Source organism: Acinonyx jubatus, chromosome B3, assembly GCF_027475565.1.
Source record: "Acinonyx jubatus isolate Ajub_Pintada_27869175 chromosome B3, VMU_Ajub_asm_v1.0, whole genome shotgun sequence".
Taxonomy (NCBI): Eukaryota; Metazoa; Chordata; class Mammalia; order Carnivora; family Felidae; genus Acinonyx; species Acinonyx jubatus.
The window spans coordinates 82,624,161-82,639,878 of NC_069386.1; the positions used below are offsets into that span (position 1 = coordinate 82,624,161).

General features: G+C 36.8%; 1 protein-coding gene across 4 annotated transcripts in view; it reads right to left on the reverse strand.

The window, feature by feature from the left end:
* The window catches only part of BAZ1A (bromodomain adjacent to zinc finger domain 1A), a 92,443-nt gene that overhangs the window by 62,393 nt on the left and 14,332 nt on the right, over positions 1–15,718 (reverse strand). The window lies entirely within an intron of this gene.

Sequence of the window (15,718 nt, forward strand, 5' to 3'; positions counted from 1 at the left end):
AAAATCTAAACAGATCTATAAGTAGAAAGGTGATTGAATCAGTAATCAACCTTCCAATGAAGAAAAGCCCAGGACCAGATGGCTTCACTGGTGAATTCTATCAAACATTTAAAGAATTAATATCAATTCTCAAAATCTTTCAAAAACTGAAGAGGAGAGAACACTTCTTAATTCATTTTATAACACTAATAATACCCTGATACACAAACCAGAGAAAAACATGGCAGAACATATGAAAAACTCTTGTAACTTAACAAAATACAAACAACTCAATTCAAAACAAGCAAAGGACCAGAACAGACATTTCTCCAAGAAAGATACAAATGGCAATAACCACATGAAAAGATGTTCAGTCACCATTAATCATAAGGGAAATGCAAAATCAAAACTGCCATGAGATACCACTTTATACCCACTAAATGCCAATTATTTAAAAAAAAAGAAAAGAAAAAGAAGTGTTGGTGAGGAAATAGAGAAACTGGAACCCTTGTGCATTGCTGATGAGAATATAAAATGGTGTAGTTGCTCTGAAAACAATATGGTGGACCCTAAAAAATTAAACACAGAATTACCATATGACCCAGAAATCCTACTTCTAGGTATATACCTAAAATAATTGAAAACTCAACAGATATTTGTATACCAGTGTTCATAAGGGCATTATTCACAATAAACAAAAGGTGGAAACAAGTGTCTACCGACAGATGAATGCATAAACAAAATATATATGTATGTATACACACACACACACACACACACACACACACACACGCACAATGGAATATTCAGCAGCCACAAACAGGGGTGAAATTCTGATATACACTACAACATGGATTAACCTTGAAAACATCATACTCAGTGAAATAAGCCAAACATAAAATAACAAATATTGTATGAATTCACTTATATGAAGTATCAGGAAGAGGAAAATTCATGGAGACAGAAAGTAGAATAAAGGTTACCAGGGTCTGGAGGAAGGGAGAAATGGGGAGTTATTGCTTAACGGGTACAGAGTTTCTGTTTGAAATGATGAAAAAGTTCTGGAAATAGTAGTGATGATTACATAACACTGTGAATGTACTTAATGCCACTGAATTACACATTTAAAAATGATTACAATTTAAAAGGATTAAAAAAAAAACAACTTTTTTTCTGTTCTAACAGTAAAGCCTAAGACGGCACAATTACCAAGCTAACTACTTTGGTAGCAAAGGGAAATGGTGTAAAAAAACCTGCAGACTAACTTTCACCATTGGCTGGCAGAAATAAACCAGTGTTTCTAAAGAGGAACAACTACAGGAAATCTTATAAAAAATGTTAATTATGTAATCTAATGATAAAAAAGTTCGGTAATTTAGTGACATGAACTGCACAAAAGTATGCAAGAAATCAAATGGACCCACTTAAAAAAAATGTATTACTGAGGCATAGTTGACAATATAATGCTACATTCATTTCAGGTATACAACACTGTGATTCAACAATTCTGTACATTATGCAGTACTTACAACGATAAGCACAGTCACCATCTGTCACCATACAGTGTTATTACAACATTATTGACTATATTCCCTATTCTGTACTTTACATTTCCATGACTTACTTATTTTGTAACTGAAAGTTTTTCTCTTAAACCCCTTCACCTCAAATGGACCCTGGGTATCCTATCCAGGGATGGTTTGCTCCGAGTTCCCCATGGTGGAGGGAAGGGAAGCTCTTCAGTGAACATTTGACAAGGTTCAAGTTACAAAAAGAAATAGTTTTTCACTGGCCGAGCTCAGCTGAGTGCTCCAAAACGGTGATGGTGGTGGTGGTCACGAAGGAAAAACAAAGTAAATGAATCTACTCTGGGCTCAGGTATGGTTGATGTAGTGTCTAAAACAGTTTGACAGTCCACTGAAGGGAACAGCCTATGACCCCCAGTAGGGCCCACGGAGCTCTAATAATTTAACAACAAATTTCTTTAAAACCAACAGAAAAATAACAGATAGAAATATAAATCCCTGACAGAATAAGGGAGAAGCAAACCAGTACAGTACAGAGATAGACATAGCCTAGAATGTAGGAGATATCTTATATATAAATTATACTAGTTATTACTAAAGCTATCAATTTTGCACAAACCACAGATTTAAAATTTTTCTTTCTTCCTTCCTTCCTTTCTCTTCTCTCCTTCCTTCTTTTCTTTTCTTCCTTCCTTTCTTTTTTCTTTCTTTCTTTCTTTCTTTCTTTCTTTCTTTCTTTCTCTCTCTCTCTCTCTCTCTCTCTCTCTCTCTCTCTCTCTCTCTCTTTCTGCATTTCTGCATTTCTGCATTTCTTGCTAATCTAAGCAAGGCCAGGCCTACTCACTGGTGCTTAGCTAAATATCAGTTAACTATTCAAAACGCCAAGTTGACACTTTTTTTTTTTAATGTTTTATTTATTTTTGAGAGAGAGGGAGCACAAGTGGGGGAGGTGTGTGGGCAGGTGGAAAGAGGATCAGAAGCAGGCTCCATGCTGACAGGAACTCACAAACCGTGAGATCATGACCTGAGCTGAAGTTGGGCACTCAACCAACTGAGCCACCCAGGAGCTCCCAAGTCAACACCTTCTAATAGATTTCCAAACAGACTTAGTCTGTGTCTTTCAAATCCACTTTCTACAATTTCTTGGTTCTAGTGAGTCCAAAGAAGATTGGAGTGTAAAAAAGGTGGAAGAATCATGAATTAAGACCTAACTAATGGGTTTCCAAAGATACAGAACCTTCCTAAATTAAAGTTATGCTCTATTATTTGAGGACAGAGTAGAGGCTGACAATCAAAAGATGGTCCTTATTATTATTAGAGTTCCTGTATGTCAGATTAAGTACACAAGTTACACATAATTCTCTCTTCATACCAACTCTGCAAGTTATAAATTTTGCAGTGTCAGAAAAGTTAAATCATTTGCTCATGGTCATACAGTCTGTAATGATACAGCCAAAACTTTAGCTTTGACTCTGAATCTTCCACTCTATCACTGGAGTTGAGGGAGAACAGATACACCATATTGACTCAAGGGTATTTCAGAGCTTTAAGCCTACACAGTCAAGAGGCTCCTAAAGGGCTTACAACTTAAAATACTTTTAAGAGTGAAACCAAGTCTGTGGAACAGCAGCAAGAACAGAATCTGAGGACACAGAAGTTAGCAACAAATCTATAAACAGTGACAAGCTAAGCATGGAAATCGACTTTTATAAGAATATGGTATATCCTCTTCCCTCAAAAAGTTGTTTTTGGGGGCGCCTGGGTGGCGCAGTCGGTTAAGCGTCCGACTTCAGCCAGGTCACGATCTCGCGGTCCGTGTGTTCGAGCCCCGCATCAGGCTCTGGGCTGATGGCTCAGAGCCTGGAGCCTGTTTCCAATTCTGTGTCTCCCTCTCTCTCTGCCCCTCCTCCGTTCATGCTCTGTCTCTCTCTGTCCCAAATAAATAAATAAACGTTGAAAAATAAATTTTTTTAAAGTTGTTTTTGTTTTAAAAGTAATTCGTTTTATAGCCAAATTATGGAAAGAGACTAAATGTCCATCAACTGACGAATGGATAAAGATGTGGTTTATACATACAATGGAATACTACTTGGCAATGAGAAAGAATGAAATCTGGCCATTTGTAGCAACATGGATGGAACTGGAAAGCATTATGCTAAATGAAATAAGTCAGGCAGAGAAAGACAGATACCATATGTTTTCACTCATATGTGTATCCTGAGAAACTTAACAGAAGACCATGGGGGAGGGGAAGGGGGAAAAAAAGTTACAGAGAAGGAAGGAGGCAAACCATAAGAGACTTAAATACTGGGAACAAACTGAGGGTTGACGGGGGTGGGGGAAAGGGGAAAGTGGTGATGGGCATCGAGGAGGGCACCTGTTGGAATGAGCACTGCGTGTTGTATGGAAACCAATTTGACAATAAATTATAAAAAAAAAAAAAAAAGTAATTTGTTTTAAATAGTCATAGTTCAGGGGCTCCCGGGTGGCTCAGTCAGTTAAGTGTCTGACTTAGGCTCAGGTCATCATCTCGTGGTTCATGAGTTTGAGCTGCATGTGGGACTCTGTGCTGACAGCTCAGAGCCTGGAGGCTGCTTCAGATTCTGTGTCTCCCTCTATCTCTGTCCCATCCCCACTCATGCTCTGTCTCTGACTTAAAAAAAAAAACCAAAAAACATTAGAATAGGTTCAGCTAACATCCACCATCACATCTAGATGCAAAAAAAAGAATGAAGAAAAAATTTTCTCCTTGTGATGAAAACTCTTAAGATGTATTTATTTGCTTAACAACTTTCCTATATGTCATACAGTAGTGTTAGCTACAGTCATGTTGTACATCATATCCCTAGTACTTATTCATTTTTTAATCAGAATTTCTTTAATATATATATTTTTGAAGATTTATTTGTTTTTGGGAGGGAGAGCACAAGCAGGGAAGGGGCAGAGAGACACGGGGGACAGAAGATCTGAAGCGGGCTCTATGCTAACAGGAACGAGCCCGATGGGGGGCTCGAACTCATGAACTGGGAGACCATGACCAGAAACAAAGTCAGACACTCAATTGACTGAGTCACCCCGGTTCCCCTATTGCTGGAAGTTTGTACCTTTTTGACTACTTTCCTCCAATTCTCCCTCCCTTCTATGTCCTCTTATAGCATTTCTTATCCAATCCTTTATTAATCTTTCATATGTATTTCACTTATATTTGCCCTGCAAACTCTATCCATACTACCTGTGTTCTACTTGAGAAAAAAAAAAGTACTAGTGCTTTACTCATATTAGATTAACCTGTGGCATCCAACACAGTAGTTTACAGACACAATATTGAATTTAATTGACTAAAGGAAAAAATTATGACTCAAGACTCTATCCCATCAAGTTTTATTTTCTTTACAACATTCATAAGAATCTGAATTATCATGTTGATTTGTGGGTTTCTGTCTCTTGCACTTGAACCTAAGTCCCTAGTCCTTGTCTTAGTCACTACCTTCTTTCCAATACCTACAAAGTGACAACTGAGCACACAATGCTTGTTAATGAATCATAAAATTTGACTTTGTGTATACTTTTAAGTACTAAATTTAATATTCCCTACCACTTCCAAGAAAAAAGACATAACTGCATTTTTCATTCCTGGGAACTGTGCCAAAAGATAGAAAGTCAATAGGGGCGCCTGGGTGGCTCAGTCGGTTAGGCGTCCGACTTCAGCTCAGGTCATGATCTTGAGCCCCGCGTCGGGCTCTGTGCTGACAGCTCAGAGCCTGGAGCCTGTTTCGGATTCTGAGTATCCCTCTCTCTCTGACCCTCCCCTGTTCATGTTCTGTCTCTCTCTGTCTCAAAAATAAAACATTAAAAAAAAAAAAGATGGAAAGTCAATAAATAAAAATTAGTTTTTCGCCATACTTGCAGTCTCCTTTTGTTGCTACTAGATAGCATTCTTTCATCTAAAACAAAATATTTGAAAAGAAGAAAGCTTAAACAGCTCAGACTACAAAAGTAAAATAATTAAAGTACCCTCTGATAAGAACAGTGATTAAGAATTTAACCAGGAAACCTATTTAAATACTGAAGCTTTTTTCCCCCCTTAGAATCAATGATCAAAAGATGATGATTTTCAGACACTTACAATATGACTTGCATCACTCTTAGAACAAATGATCAAAAGCTTAATCTAACCACATATATAAAATCCTGTATCTCTTCCCATTTAGACAAATTATAAAATGTTCAGGTAAAGGGAAAAGTAAATAGTGGACAATGAGTACATTCAACTACAATCTTTTAATTCTATTCTTTAATTTTTTTTTCACTCATCTGTTTCTCTCAAACAGAAGAACACGGATTCTGACACTGCCTGTGCTTGGAAATTATACTACTTGTGACCTTGAGCAAATTTTAGTTAATTAACCTCTGTGTATGAGCTTCTCAATTGCAAAATGGGCAAATGAGCACTTACTATATATGGCTGTTGCAGGAATTAAATAAGATCTTATAAATAAAAAGCTCAGTGTCTGGCATATAGTAAGCTCTCAAAAGTTTATAGGTAAGGTCATCATCTCCCTAAAATGACATATAGCAAACTCTCAAGAACAGTGACTATGATGTAAGAAAATTAGGGACTGACTAAAAAAAAGGATGAGTCATCACAGCTGGAAGACTCTTCTTCACTGGTCTCTGACAAGTACTGGAAGGAATAAACATTTACTGAGTGCTTTATGTGGCAGGCACTATGCTGGGCTCCTAACAAATACTAACTACTGTGGCAGATGACTGCCACAGTTATGGCCCCATTGAATCATACCACTCTGATTCCCTCCCACTTGATCTCTGGATTTGTTCATGTGACTTGCTTTGGTCAACGGAATACTAGCAATATGTAGCATGCTGAGGCTTGAAATGTGCTTGCACACTGAAGCTTGCCCTCTCTTGCTGCTGGGAACCCTGCTACCACCCTGGGAACGAGTTTGGATTAGTAGCTTCCTGAAGGGTGAAATGAAAGTAGCCACCCAACTCTGAGGCCCCAGATATGTGAGTAAGGCTATTCTAAAGTAGAGGATCTAGACAATCCAGCCCCAGACAGGCCAGCCCAGATCACAGGAACATTTCAGCCAACCAATTGTGAGAATAAGGTTTATTGATTTAGGCCACTTAGTTTTGCAGGCAGTTTGTTATTTAATGGCAAAAGCTAACACAACCACCCTATGAATATAGACAGTATTTCAGTTTTACAGATTAAGAAAGAAGGTTCCCAGAAACAACAGTTTGGCTCTAAAGGATTTTCTACTAAGCCACTTCTGCATGCCATACTCTGAAGTTCTAAATAAAAAAGGGATCTCTGTAAAGCAGTACCTTTCCTCTATTCCAGGAATCAGCACACTATATGGCCTGTGAGCCAGATCTAACTTATCTCCTGTTTTTGTATGTATGGTCTGCAAGCTAAGAATAATTTATACATATTTAAATAATTTCAAAGTCAGAAGAAGACTTTGTGATATGTGAAAATAACAAGATATTCAAGTTTCAGTATTTATAAATAGAGAACTATTAGAATACACCCGTGCTCATTCATATACTGTCTATGGCTGCTTTTGCACTCCAACAGCAGAGTTGGGTTGCTGCAACTGAAACCATATGAACTACACAGTCTATAATATTTACTATCTGGCCTCTTATTTTAAAAAAAGTATACCAACATCTGCTCAGAATTATTCTCTTGGCGTATGTTTTTAATTTAAACAACAAAGGATTCTTCCTGGCCTTTAATGATGAGTAGATTTTATTTGTACTTTTGTCACTCCTTTTCCTTTCACCAAATATTAGTTTAGCTTATGTCATTTTTCCTAGTTCTTCTTAACTTTAATCTTTGGATGGTCTCTGACTTCATCTAAGAAAGAAAGATAAACCTCATTTTTAAAATACTAATTGAGAACCATAGGTCAAATGAATTCCACTTACACACCATACTACTGGCCTCCAAGACAGCTTGGAAAATTAACAGACTACAATTTTATCTTATTCTCAACTAATTCAAAGTATCTATGAAGAAAGTTGTTTATTAAGAACTGATCTTATATTGGCCAAATGAAACAGATCCCAAAGGAGGTAAACAAAGATATAGGAGAGAGATTTTATTCAGAAGAGGCTCTAATTTCTCAGACCTAAACCCATGTAATAACCATGTAGAAATGAATTTCCCTTTTATTTCTAACAGGGATTTCAGGACAGAAGTAGCTATACATAGTCTCTCCTTTTTTGTGATATTAGTCACTAATATTCTCTTGCCACAGGGAAATAAGAATTTCAAAACTACTACTGTTCTACTTCACCATCCTGCTACTAACCAAGTTCAATGAGATACAAATTGAAGTAAATATCTGATTTCCTTTTATGTTAGAAAAGAGGTGAACCTCACTTTATTTACCAACTCCCCACTTTTATCATTTTTCTTACCTCCACAGTAATGACTGTAAGTCCTGGGGGGAGATTCAGCTTACTGTTTGTACTTGGCATTAATGCAAAGGATCAGTAAAGAAGTTGCCAGAGACTAACCACCCTTGCCCCCAATATTTAACATTCAAAGACTTTTGAGTGGCATTAGACAGATGTTCCTATTGGTTAAAGCAATTTGAATGCCTTTAGAATACTGAAGAAAATGAGTAAGTATGTATGATCAGTCTAAACTTTACTGAACTATTTTGTTAAGTCCATACAGAAATACAACATAATCTTTATAAGTGATTTAAATTAAACTTGCCTAGAAAAAAAATTTATTTTCATTTATTTTTGTGACTATAGGGATTTTTAGAGTATAAAAATAATTTCCCAGGATGGCCTAATTTATTATTATGCAAGTAAATAAGGATTCTAAATTTTAACTCCTGAACTAGCAATGACAATCCAGGAGTCAGTAGGGTTGTAAGTATGGGTCTTTGGTACATACAACAAACACTATATATATCTAAAGAAGGTAGTTTCACTTTAACTTAGAATTCCAAAGAAAGAACAGCTGTTCCAAACAGTCTCCTTTTTTTTCTTTTTTGTATTAAAAATTACATCATCAACATACTAGGGTCACTGAGAACTAAAGATTGAAAACAATTTTTGGATGTTGTTAAAGACTCTCTTTGGCTGAGAACCAGAAATTGTGACCTTAAAAGATCAATAGTGGGGCACCTGCCTGTCTCAGTTGTTAGAGCATGTGACTCTTGATCTTAGAGTTGTGAGTTTGAGCCCTATGTTGGGCGTGGAGCTTACTTAAAATTAAAAAAAAAAAAAAAAAGAAAAGATCTGTAGTGTAAGCTGATCAATAGAAAGCCTACTTTCTGAAAGAGTTATGATACGAATTTAACCAATACATGTTGCTAAAAATTCTATACTATCTTTGCATCTAAATAGGAAGCCTTCTTTAATCCTTTCCTACTAATTTATATTTTTCTCTGCCTTCAAAAGATTTCTAGTCAAATAACCTGTTCCCAAAAACTTCTCTTTGATTAATCCCACCTGGATCAAGTCACTGACATCCAAACATGTATGCTTAAATAAAAATAACTAAATCTGGGGTGCCTGAATGGCTCAGTTGCTTAAGCATCAACTTTGGCTCAGGCTATGATCTCATGGTTCACGAGTTCAAGCCTGCACAGAGCCCACTTTGGATCCTCTGTTTCCCCACCCCCCGCCCCCACCTCACCTCTCCTCTGCTTGGGCTCTCTCTCAAAAATAAACAAACATTAAAAAAATAACTAGATTTGGTCCTCACATATCTTTTATGTTCATCCTACCTTCTCAATATATTTAGTATTTCTCTTTGTCCTCAATATTAATGCAGTTTAATTAATTTTGCTTCACTAATACCATTTAGGCTAGCAATATAAAAAAAAAAAAGAACCCAAAGATTTAAAAGTTCTTTTTCGGGGCACCTGGGTGGCTCAGTCGGTTGAGCATACGACTTCGGCTAGGGTATGATCTCATGGCTTGTGAGTTTGAGCCCCGCGTTGGGCTCTGTGCTGACAGCTCAGAGCCTGGAACCTGCTTCGGATTCTGTGTCTCCTTCTCTCTCTGCCCCTCCCTGCTCACCCTGCGTCTCTCTCTCCTTCAAAAATAAATAAATGTTAAAAAAAATAAAATAAAATAAAATAAAAGTTCATTTTCTCATTTCCAATTCTAATAAATACAAAGTGCCTACTTTCTATATTATAGGTTTTAATGCTAATTTTCTTTTACTTCATATGACTAAAGCACTTAAAGCATTCCAGCTATAAAGCTATAGGAAATATACTTTAATACAGTTAAAAAGCTCGGGGTGCCTGACTCTCAAGCGTCTGACTCTTGATTTCAGCTCAGGTCATGATCTCTCGGTTCACGGGATTGAGCCCCACGCTGGGTTCCACACTGACGGGGGCAGAGGGAGCCTGCTTGGGATTCTCTCTCTCACTCTCTCTCCCTGGTCCTCCCCCTTGCACACTCATGCTCCTTCTCTCTCAAAATAAATAAACTCAAAAAAAAAAAAAATACAGTTAAAAGTTTTAGTTGGTTGGTCAGTATTATAATGCCAAGTATCAGTTTCTCAGATTAAAAAGAATTCTGCGATCTTTATTTTACAGAGCAGTTCTAAAAATAATACTGAACAATAGTCTCTTATGCTCCCTAACCAGATAACACTTTGTAAATTTTAAATCTAAGTAGTATGGGGATAATATTTGGGAAAATCTGGCTATAAATGAAACTCTTCTGGAAAACAGTGTGGAGGTTCCTCAAAAAATTAAAAATAAATCTAGCCTATGACCCACTGCTAGGGATTTACCCAAGGGATACAGGAGTGCTGATGCATAGGGGCACATGTACCCCAATGTTTATAGCAGCACTTTCAACAATAGCCAAATTATGGAAAGAGTCTAAATGTCCATCGACTGACGAATGGATGAAGAAGATGTGGTTTATACATACAATGGAATACTACTTGGCAATGAGAAAGAATGAAATCTGGCCATTTGTAGCAACGTGGATGGAACTGGAGGGTATTGTGCTAAGTGAAATAAGGCAGAGAAAGACAGATACCATATGTTTTCACTCATATGTGTATCCTGAGAAACTTAACAGAAGACCATGGCGGGGAGGAGGGGGGGAGTTACAGAGAGGGAGGGAAGTAAACCATAAGAGACTCTTAAATAGTGAGAACAAACTGAGGGTTGATGGGGGGTGGGGGAGAGGGGAAAGTGGGTGATGGGAATTGAGGAGGGCACCTGTTGGGATGAGCACTGGGTGTTGCATGGAAACCAATTTAACAATAAATTATTTTTAATATTAAAAAAACAAAAAGAAACTCTTTGGTACAGTTCCAATTTTGCTATTTCCACTGATTTAATTTACATAGGGAAAAAGATCTATCAGTGAAAGGTCAGAGATTATTTGGAAGAAAATACAGTTTATTATTTTCAAAGGGAAAATTCATACAAGGCTAGCAAAGAAATAACTTTCTCCAGCCTCAGAAAAAGTGAATAGCTTTTTAGGAACCAGTAGTTTAACCAGTTTATGCAAAACCAATTAGAAATGATGCACATCTATGTATTTTGATATAAGAAAATATCTAAACCACTACTAAGTGAAAAAGCAGATTGATATATTTTTTTAAATTTAGTGTAGTATAGAAAAAAAGAAAACTATGCACTAATTTTTGACAGTGATTATCTCTGAAAGAGCACTTGGGAAGTGCACTCTAGGCCTTCACCTTTTATAATTTTCTCTGATACATAGGGATCTTTATGGGAGAAAAAGCAGATTTTTAAAAAAATTATAAAGCTCAGTCTTAATAGGCAGAGCACACAATTTTTATAGTTCATGTAAAGACTTTAGTTTTTTACAGAAGTTTTTAAGATTCACAGCAAAACTGAGAGGAAGATATTGAGATTTCCCATATACCCCTTGCTGCCCCACATTCATAGCCTCTCCAATTATCAACATCCCCCTACCAGAGGTACATTTGTTACAAGTGATGAATCTACACTGACACATCATTCTTATTTGAAGTCTGTAGCTTACATTAGAGCTCAATCTTGGTGTTATACATTCCATGGGTAGACAAATGTATATGACATGTATCCATCATTACAGTACACAGACTATTTTCAATGACTTAAACAGCCGCTGTGCACCACCTATTCACCTCTCTCCAGCTCCACCTCAGTCACGGGCAACCACTGATCATTTTACTGTATCCACAGTTTTGCCTTTTCTAGGTCATAAGTTAGAATCATACCATATGTACCCTTTTCAGATTGGTTTCTATTACACAGTAATAGTCATTTAAGGTTCCTTCTAGTCTTTTCACGACTTGATAGCTCATTTCTTTTTAGCACTGAACAATACTCCATTATGTGGATGTACCACAGTTCATCCATTCACCTAGGAAAGGACGTTTTGGTTGCTTTCAAAATTTGGAAGTTATTAATAAAGCTGCTATACACATTCATCTGCAGGTCTTTGTGGACATTAGGTTTTCAACTCCTCTGAGTAAATACCAAGGAGCATATAACTTTTGGAAAATTTGGGGTCACCTATCCATATCATGAGAATTAAAATGAAAGCATATGGTACACTGCCTAGCATGCAGGAAAAGTTCAATAAATGCTAGTATACTCTCAATTCTGCAATGCCTTCTAATGCTACCAAACAATATACTAAGCCAGGCCAGTATTCTTAACCATTAGCTAGTAGTTAATGTTTATTCCATCTCCTTCTTTCCTGTCAGGTGCCACTTCTTACTGTCAATATACCTACTTTTTAGAGGTACCCCCTCACATCTGTTGCTTCAAACTCCTGTGAACTCCTAGAATATCTTGACTGTATTTATAAAATGTCTGAAAACAAGTTGCCCAAAGTCCACTTTAATTTTAAAAGACAACCAAATACACAATTATATTGATTCAATTTTTCAGATTCTCTCAAACTCTAGCTCTATCCTTCAACTGAAAGATGACTCACAAATCTAAAATGTGTATTTGTTGTGTGGTTTTCACCTTATTTTTCCTGATTTAATTTTCCAATTCCAGGGTAGGGTGGAGAAGATGGGTTTATGCTTAACTTAAATGCTTAAGTTCTAGATCACCATCCTCCCAACGCTTCACTAAACAATGATAATTAGCATTAGCTTGTGTAGCATTTTTTAGAAGACCACGTACAAACGTGGGATGGCTATCTTCAAAACCAAACAACTGTCTTTCTTAGTGAAATTAACTGTGGGGTTTCTTTTCAAAGCTACAACTGAGAAATTTGATTCCTGGTTACAGTGTCCCAGGCAATTATTGTAGCCTCACATCCACTATGGATATCTCTCATGAAACAATCCCCCTTCCCCCACCAAACTGCATGGTCCCCAATATGCACATTCAAATACTAGTAAGACACTGCTATCAAATGGCAACATTATGTAATACAGATTTAAAAAATTCACATTCATTATATCATTTCATCCTGTGTGGCGAACCTGGGAGGGGCAGGGATCCATTTAATAGATGAAAAAAGACAAAGCGTAAAGAGTTTAAAATACTTGCTCAGAGCAAGTAAATGGCAGAATCCAAAACCAAGGAGGCAATGATACAGTTCCAGTGAAAGAAATTACAGTGATTTTATAAATCAGTTCTATCTGAATTAAAAAAAAAAACTGTTTTTTAAAGTAGGCTCTACGCCCAACACAAGGGCCTAACTCATGATCCTGAGATGGAGAAATCACTCAGTCTTTACCGACTGAGCCAGTTAGGCACCCCAGTTCTACCTCAATTTAAATCCTACCACTTACTACTTGTAAGACTGGAATGGAAGCTCCATGACTGTTTTGTTCACTGCTGTATTTCCAGCCTCTAGAACAGTGTAAGTACACAGGAGATCAGTATATGTATGATAAACATTATAAAAAAAATCACTTGACTTCTTTGGACCTCTGTTTTCCTCATCTGTAAATGGAAACAATAAGGTCTTATCTGCTGGTATAATATGTACATAAACCATCTGGCAGGTATTTAAAATTAATAGACCTGACTCCTAGTTTAGGGTTCTTTACATAAGACCACCATAACACTCTCACTTCTTCTGTAGGCTCTAAGGAAGTAGCTGAGAACAAATGTCTGTACAACTGGTAGGCAAGCTGGGTGGTAATCAGGATGGAGGAGATAAAGAGCTAAATCCTTCCCTCAGTCAAGTAGTCAGCTGTTCTCTTTACTGTTCTGCCATAGCAATGACAAAGATCTTCTAGAAGAATCTGTTAGCTGATTGCTTATTTCAAAACAGAAAGTCTTGTTGATTAGGGAAGCACCTAATCTATACTTATAAAAGGCAACAAGAAAGAGGGGAGGAATACTGAAAGGTAAACGAGACAAGAAGAAAAGAATACTGAGGTGAAAAGATCCAGAATACCTATACTTATTAACTCAACCTAAGAATGGCCTCTGTCCCATTTCTCTGTAACTCAGCATGTTCTTTCCAGTAAATCTAATTCTAGAGGATGAAGCAGTCTTGAAGACCACTAGTAAGTACTACCCCAGAGACAGAAACAAAAGGTTTATGTCATTAATAAGTAGAAACAAAAGTTAAAAGCAAAGGGAGATGGTACTACAAATGGTACCATCAAGAAAGTGAAAAGACAACTCCTAGAATGGAAGCAAATATTTGCAAATCACATAAAGGACGTGTATCCAAAAACACAAAGAACTCTTACAACTCAGTAATAAAAAAGATAAAGAACTGAATTTAAAAATGGGCAAAGAACCAGAACAGACATTTCTCCAAAGAAGACACATAAATGATCAGTAAGCACATGAAACAATGCTTAACACAGTCATTAGGGAAATGCAAATCAAAACTGCCACAAGATACCATTCCACACCCACTAGGATGGCAAAATAAAAGAGATGGACAATAACAGATTGGGCACAGATACGACTTGGTGAAGATGTGGAGAAACTGCAACTCTGATACACTGGTAGTGGGAATGTCAAATGATGCAGTAGCTCTTGGAAGTATGGAGGTTCTTCAAATGCTAAACACAGAGTTACCATACAACTTAGAAATTCTACTTCTAGGTGTATCCCCAAGAGAACTGAGAACATATGTTCACACAAAAACTTGTACATGAATGCCTATAAGAGCATTATTTAGAATAGCCAAAAAGTGCAAACAACCTAACTATCTGTCAACTGATGAATAGACAAAATGTGATAGATCCATACGGTAGAATTTATCATTAAAAATAAAATACTGATACATGCTACAATGTGGATAAACCCTGTACACGTTACACTAGGGGAAAGAAATAAAGTTACAGAAAACTATGTATGATTCCAATATAAAAAGTTTTAATGCAAATAAAGATTACTATGATAAATATTAATGACTAGATAATCACAAATGCTTAAGACTTCAGGAAAGCAGCAATAATTCAATAATTTTTAACTTAGTGCCATAGATAATATCATTTAAAATTTTTTATATGAAAAATTCATTCTTTTCTTGAAGAGCTGCAAAAGAGAACTTAGTGGAGTGTATAAAACTCAATCCTCATATTATCAAAGGAGCTTACTAAAACTCGGGAAGAAATACATGCATATTTTAAGTATTAGGTAACACAATGAGGACAAAGTAGATGATCTTTAAGTTTTGGGTTTTTTTTTAATTTTTTTTTAACATTTATTTATTTTTGAGACAGAGAGAGAGAGCATGAATAGGGGAGGGTCAGAGAAAGAGGGAGACACAGAATCCGAAGCAGGCTCCAGGCTCTGAGCTGTCAGCCCAGAGCCCGACGCGGGCTCGAACCCATGGACCGTGAGATCATGACCTGAGCGAAGTCGGACGCTTAACCGACTGAGCCACCCAGGCGCCCCTAAGTTTTTTTTACTCTGAAATAAAGATGGAACTTCCATATAATGGAACATTTTATACAGTAAATAAAAAAGAGAAGAAAGTTGTTTCATAAAGCAATGGACTGATCTTCAAGATATTTTAAATGAAAAAGGTATACAGTATGTTACCTTTTGCATTAAAAAGGGGCAGGAGATTGTGTGTGCTTACGCATATATGTGTACAAGTATCTAGGCAAGCACATGTTTTTGGTAGTTTGTGTAAAAATTAGCTTTGGAAAAATATATAAGAAACTGCTAACACTAGGGCTATATGTGGGGAGGGTAAGAGAGTACTGGGAGGACAGAAGACAGGAAGTTTTCCTCAGT